Source organism: Triticum urartu, chromosome 7 (assembly GCF_003073215.2).
Source record: "Triticum urartu cultivar G1812 chromosome 7, Tu2.1, whole genome shotgun sequence".
NCBI classification, from domain to species: Eukaryota; Viridiplantae; Streptophyta; class Magnoliopsida; order Poales; family Poaceae; genus Triticum; species Triticum urartu.
In genome coordinates this window covers 405,587,419-405,594,148 of record NC_053028.1, presented here as the reverse complement: position 1 = coordinate 405,594,148, position 6,730 = coordinate 405,587,419, and positions in this window count along the sequence as shown.

Here is a 6,730-nt window from a genome sequence, read left to right as displayed (position 1 = left end):
AAATTTAGGGGTAGCTCTTGCTTATCACATACTTCTCAAAGCAACGATGTATTTAAATCTTATTACCATTTTTTGAAGCTTTGATCTATATGTTGTGATCAATTACCAAAAAGGGGGAGATTGAAAGTGCAACTATCCCTGGGTGGTTTTGGTAATTATTAACAACATATAGCTCATTGAACTAATACTATTTCAAGATGATCATTTCAGAAAGTTCAATGATTGGCATGGCATGTATTAGGAATGTGGACCCCTCAAAATGCTAAGGACACACATTGGCTCAAGCTCGATACTCTACTTTTTCATTTTAGTGATCCAAGATCACATTGAGTCCGTAGGAAAAGCCAATACTAATAAAAGGGGATGAGGTGTTGCTTAATGGCTTACTTGCTCAAAATGCTTAGTGATATGCTCCAAAAACCCTCAACCACTTTCTCATATCCGCATATGTCCGAAACCAAAATTCAAATTCAGCCCCACCGAGTTCACTTGACATAGCCACTGCCAGAAACCCTAGTCATATCGGTCTCACCGATAGGGATCTGAGTCTCACTGAGATGGGATTGCAAACTCTTTGTTTCCCTTCGTAACGTTTCGGTCCAACTGAGATGAGCGATCGGTCCCACCGAGTTCGCAATGCAAACTCTCTGTTTCCCTTTCGTAACGTTTCGGTCTCACCGAAATGAGCGATTCGGTCTCACTGAGTTTGCCTGACCAACTCTCTGGTTAGCCTATTACCAAAATAGGTCCCACCAAGTTTGTGTAATCGGTCTCACCGAGATTACGTTATGCCCTAACCCTAATAGAATCGGTTCCACCGAGTTGACATGTCGGTCCCATCGAAATGCCTAACGGTCACATTATGAACTGAATCGGTCTGACCGAGTTTTCTGATTCGGTCCCACCGAGTTTGGTAAATTGTGTGTAATGGTTAGATTTTATGTGGAGGCTATATATACCCCTCCACCCTTCCTTCATTAGTAAGGAGAGCCATCAAAACGTGCTTACACTTCAGCATTTATTTTCTGAGAGAGAACCACCTACTCATGTGTTGAGACCAAGATATTCCATTCCAACCATATGAATCTTGATCTCTAGCCTTCCCCAAGTTGCTTTCCACTCAAATCATCTTTCCACCAAATCCGAATCAGTGAGAGAGATTGAGTGTTGTGGAGACTATCATTTGAAGCACAAGGGCAAGGAGGTCATCATCAACACACCATCTATTACCTTTTGGAGAGTGGTGTCTCCTATATTGGTTAGGTGTCACTTGGGAGCCTCCGACAAGATTGTGGAGTTGAACCAAAGAGTTTGTGCGGGCAAGGAGATCGCCTACTTCATGAAGATCTACCCTAGTGAGGCAAGTCCTTCATGGGCGATGGCCATGGTGGGATAGATAAGGTTGCTTCTTCATGGACCCTTCGTGGGTGGAGCCCTCCGTGGACTCGCGCAACCATTACCCTTCGTGGGTTGAAGTCTCCATCAATGTGGATGTGCGATAGCACCACCTATCGGAACCACGCCAAAAATCTCCGTGTCTACATTGCGTTTGATCCCTCCAAACTCCTCCCTTTACCTTCATATGCAAATATTTTACATTCCGCTGCTATACTCATAGACCTGCATGTGTATGTTGATTGCTTGAATTGTGCTGAGTTGCTAAAATCTGCCAAGACTTAAAATTGGGAAAAGGCTAGATTTTTATTTGGTCAAGTAGTCTAATCACCCCCCTCTAGACATACTTTCGATCCTACAGTTTCGACTTACAAATATTAGCAACTGAACCGATATCAAATACCCAGGGCTACTATGAACACTAGTAAAGTAAACATCAATAACATGTATATACAATATACCTTTGTTCACTTTGCCATCCTTCTTGTCCGCCAAGTTTTTGGGGCGGTTCCGCTTCGAGTGACCATTTCCTTTGCAGTAGAAGCACCCAGTTTGAGGTTTGGGTCTAGATTTGGGCTTCTTCACAGGAGTGGCAACTTGCTTGCCATTCTTCTTGAAGTTCCCTTTCTTTCCCTTGACCTTTTTCTCGAAACTAGTGCTCTTGTTAACCATCAACACTTGATACTATTTCTTGATTTCTACCTTTGCTGATTTCAGCATCACGAAGAGCTTGGGAGTCATTTTTTGTTATCCCTTGCATATTATAGTACATCACGAAGTTCTAGTAACTTGGTGATAGGGACTGGAGAACTCTGTCAATCACTGTCTTATCTAGAAGATTAACTCCCACTTGATTAAAGCGATTGTAGTACCCAGACATTCTGAGAAGATGCTCACTATCTGAGCTATTCTCCTCCATCTTGTAGGCAAAGTATTTGTCAGAGGTCTCATACCTCTTAACACGGGACTTCAAAAATGTTTTGAACACCACAGAGCATACTCTTGGAACATCTTATATGCTCCGTGGTGTTCAAAACATTTTTGAAGTCCCGGTTCTAAGCCGTAAAGCATGGTGCACTAAACTATCAAGTAGTCATTGTAAGTGCATGTAGTGCCACACCTAGTTGGTTTTGGAGTATTGACGACAAACCTGGTTGAGGGACTAATGTGTTTGTGAGAATTGCAGGATAACACAGGTAGAAGTCCCTCATTGATTGGTTTTTCCTACCGGAGATGACCCCTAAAAATGTATGAAGACATTGAAGACAAAGGTGGTATGTGAAGACATTCACATTGAAGACTATGACAAGTGAAGACTATGGAGCGCGAAGACTTAGTCGTTTCGTCATTCTTTTTCTACTTTGTTGAGTCATAGGAACCACCATACTGTTAAGTGGGGTCCAAGTGAACCAGTCAGAATGACTGAAGTGATGCTTAACCAAAATCCTGTGTCTTCGAGCAAAGACAATGAGAGCAAAACTTATCCAGAGCTGGATAAGTCAGCTTTTCTTGTAGCTCAAGTAAAGTTGTCGCGTGTGTTTGAAATCTGACCGTTGGAACACGTGTCAGTTCCTTAGTGACCCAGGGTCATTTTGGACAAATCAGGTCGAGTTGCCTAGTGGCTATAAATAGCCCACCCTTTACACCATAAATTGGTTGGCTGCTCAGAGTTAGTGCACGGCTTTTGTCGTTTGAGAGCAACCCACCTCGAAGACCTTGAGAGAGAAATCCTTGCGAGGACAAAGCCCTAAACACCCAGAGCCAAAGAGTGTTAGGCATCACTGAAGTCTTCCTGTCTGTGTGATCTGAAGACTTATTACAATTGAGGCATGTGAATCCTCCAGCCGGTTAGGCGTCACATTCTGAGCATCCAAGAGTCATTGTGGATCGCCGGTGAACGAAGTCTGTGAAGGTTTGGAAGTCTACCTTGAAGACTTACCAGAGTGATTGGGCGAGGACTGGGTGTCCTTAGCTCAAGGGGAATAAGTTGAAGACACGGTCTTCTGAGTTAAATCTCACCCTCCCTAACCAGACGTACAGTTGTCACAACAACTGGAATTGGTCCAACAAATCATTGTCTTCAACGAGCTACTGGTTCTATCCCTCCCATCTCTTTATTTGCAGTTGGTCCTTGTGAAGTCATTGCCTGTCTGCATTATCTTTTGTCTTCACCGAGTGACTGCTTGTTCTGATTGGCTTCATACTATGTTCCATCCTGATCTATACTGCCTAGCTGCTATTAGTCTTTGTGCTTTCACTTCATTAAATACTTGACAATGGATTGCCTAGTGTAGTCTACCTTCCGCTGCATGGTAATAGGTTTATTTCTATCGTTGTCTTTGAAACTTCTATGTTTTGAAGACTTCCATAAAAACCGCCTATTCACCCCCCTCTAGTCGATCACTAGCACTTTCAATTGGTATCAGAGCAAGGTACTATAACATCCCAAATTTTCAATTTGGAATGTTATACATTAGATCATCATGCATATCATATTTTCTTGCATTTTGTTCAATCCTAGAAATTTCACGCAACTCAAGGACCTTCGGAGAGAGTTGGAGATTTCGTTATTTTCATATTTGAGAATTTTCTCAAATTTGAAAAGAGGATCATTTGATTTATTTATTTCATCTTCAATTATTTTTCCAATATCAAAAATATGAGAGAGGGAATAATATGACTTTCCCAAATTTAGGAAAAATAAAGATTTAATGAATAAATCAAATTTTGGTTTTTCCGGAGTTTTATTTGCATTTTATTTGGATAGGGAAAAAATGTGCGTTTTCAAAAATTGCATTTTAGGCCCAGAGAAAAGTTCATTTTGTTCGACTCATTTTTAGGAGTCGGGGAAAATTTACTTTAGGAATTTTGGTGTTCGTTTAGATTTTCTTTCTTTTGTTTTTTCTGCGCGCGTAACTGATTTAAAAAAAAAGGGACGCAGGCCCAGCCGCCTGGGCCAAGGCCGGCCTAGCCACGTGCGCCAGCCGCCATCCCCGCCGCCAGGCCGAGTCCCAGCGGGACTCCAAGCCGCTGCCGCCTCCCCTTGCCCCTTCCCCAAGCAAGAGACCCCCCCGCTCCTATATATATACCCTAACACCCCCCCCTCTCCACCCCAAGCCGCAGCCACCGCCGCCTCCCGCCGCCTAGCGCCGCCGCCGCCTTAAGCTGCCGCCGCCGCTCGGAGCCCCGCCTCCCGAGGTAGCCGCGTCGCGCCTCTCTCTTTTTCTTTTCCTTGGTTTGGTTTTTCTTCTAGAAAACCGTTCCGGTTCTTCTCTTTTTTCTTCCGGTTTTTCTTCCGGCTTTGTTTCAGTTTTCTTCCGAAACCCTAGATCGGTTTTCTTTCTTATTTCGGACCGTTCGTCTCAACGAACGTGACCACCGATTTTTCCCGGTTAACGACGCCCGTTCGTTTAACCGTTCGTCTCTTTCTTTTCGTCGGATTTATTCCGCGATCGCGGTATCAGATCCGATCTTCGTTCTAGTCTTTCTTCTCGCTCGTTTAACGGAATCAGGTGATTCAAGCGCCTGGAGTTTCGTCTCGAAACCGCCGTTCCGTCTAATCAACTTGAACAAGACTTTGCTACAGTAAAATTTGACCTAGTTTCAACTTGCTAGAACGGAGTTGCTTTCTTCCGCCGTTTGTTTTTCCGCCGTCTGTTCGGTTCTTTCTTTGCAACCGGAGTTCTTAAGTTGAACTTTCTGGTTCGTTCTCTTGTTCGAGTTTTACCTGTGCATTAGATGAGTACTTATTGTGTGCTTGTTGTTTGTCTGCGATAGATCACCCGGATTGCGCCGCTTGTTACTTCGAAACCCTAGGTCTCGCGGATCATCAGCAAGGCAAGTAACACTTTGATCATACCTTTTCTGCAACCCAGTTTTATTGCATTAGATCACTCCTCACACATTGCATGGTTAGGATCTAATTAAATTGTGGGATGGGAAGTAGATGAGGTAGTACCTATTACCTGTATTATTATCAAACGTTTGGGAGTTACTTCTACGTTTGCTTATTATGCCATGCTATGCTAGTAGACGTGGATTGGGTGAGTGATATCCATGACAGATGTGAGTTTGTTAATTTTAATGGTTTATCTAAGGTGGCAACTTAAACACACATCTGGGTGGATTGAGGCACCTGATGTCTATCAGGACTTGCCTGTTTTTATTTCGGACCGCCACCCAGGCTCAAAGGGATCATAAGATCATTCATGCTAGTAACTTCCATGTGCAGCCACAAGCCATTATGGGCTCTGGCATAGTTGACTAAGTCGTGCGAACTCTTACGGGTAGACTAGCAGATGTAGGGGATGTAGGTGGTACGGTCTACCCACATGTAAGGTGCTAGCGCTTCTGAAAGACTGTGTCTCGGTCATCCGTCTTCTCAAACACCCTGTAGTGCGAGAAACCAAACGGAGGCGATCGAGTCTTGTGGGGAAAAGTGCGCAAACCTCTGCAGAGTGTACAAACTAATCATGATTAGCCGTGTCCCCGGTTATGGACAACTTGAGTATCTAGTACTTGAATATCATGTGAATCTCATCATGTTACTTCTAATTAATGTTGTTGGGTTTTAATTACTTAATTGGGATCGGAATGCTGTCAACCATTCTCGATGTTTAACAACCACCCTGATAGTTAAATAAATTTATTCCTTTGCAGTAGGGAAAAATTGGCTTTACGCAAAACTGTAACCATAGAGCTTTCCACCAGCCATATATGCATGTAGTATAGCTGTTTCATTCCATTACTCTCTATCTGTTATTCCATGTGCTGACCCGTTTTCGGGCTGCAACTTTCATGTTGCAGACTTTTCAGACGACGAGTAAGGTGCTTTTAGGTCGTGGTTCTATACTCAGTGATGCTGTTGGAGTTGATGGACCCATTTATCTTCCGAGTCTTCCACTGTTATCGTTATTAGATGGCCTTAAGCCATATTTATTGTAATAAGTTCTCTTTTGAGACATCGATGTAATAAGTGTGTGATTGCCACTCTGCTATAAATCCTTCGAAGTACTGTGTGGTGTCAGCATTACTGATCCAGGGATGACACCGGAGCACAGTAGACTTGATCCATTCGGGTCGGGTCTCTACAGGTACTCCTTTGTTCTGTGTGATTCGGTTTAACCACCTAGAGTTTTAGCTATGTCGACTGCTGGGATAATCAAAGTGTCCGCTGCGTGCCCCGTCTTCGATGGAACTGAATATCCCTACTGGAAGAATAAGATGCGCATGCATCTTGAAGCCATTAATGTTGACCTCTGGTATGCCATCAAGAATGGCGTTCCCAAGGCTGGTGAAGGTGTCACCGCTGCTGATGTCAAGAAGTTCGTCCAAC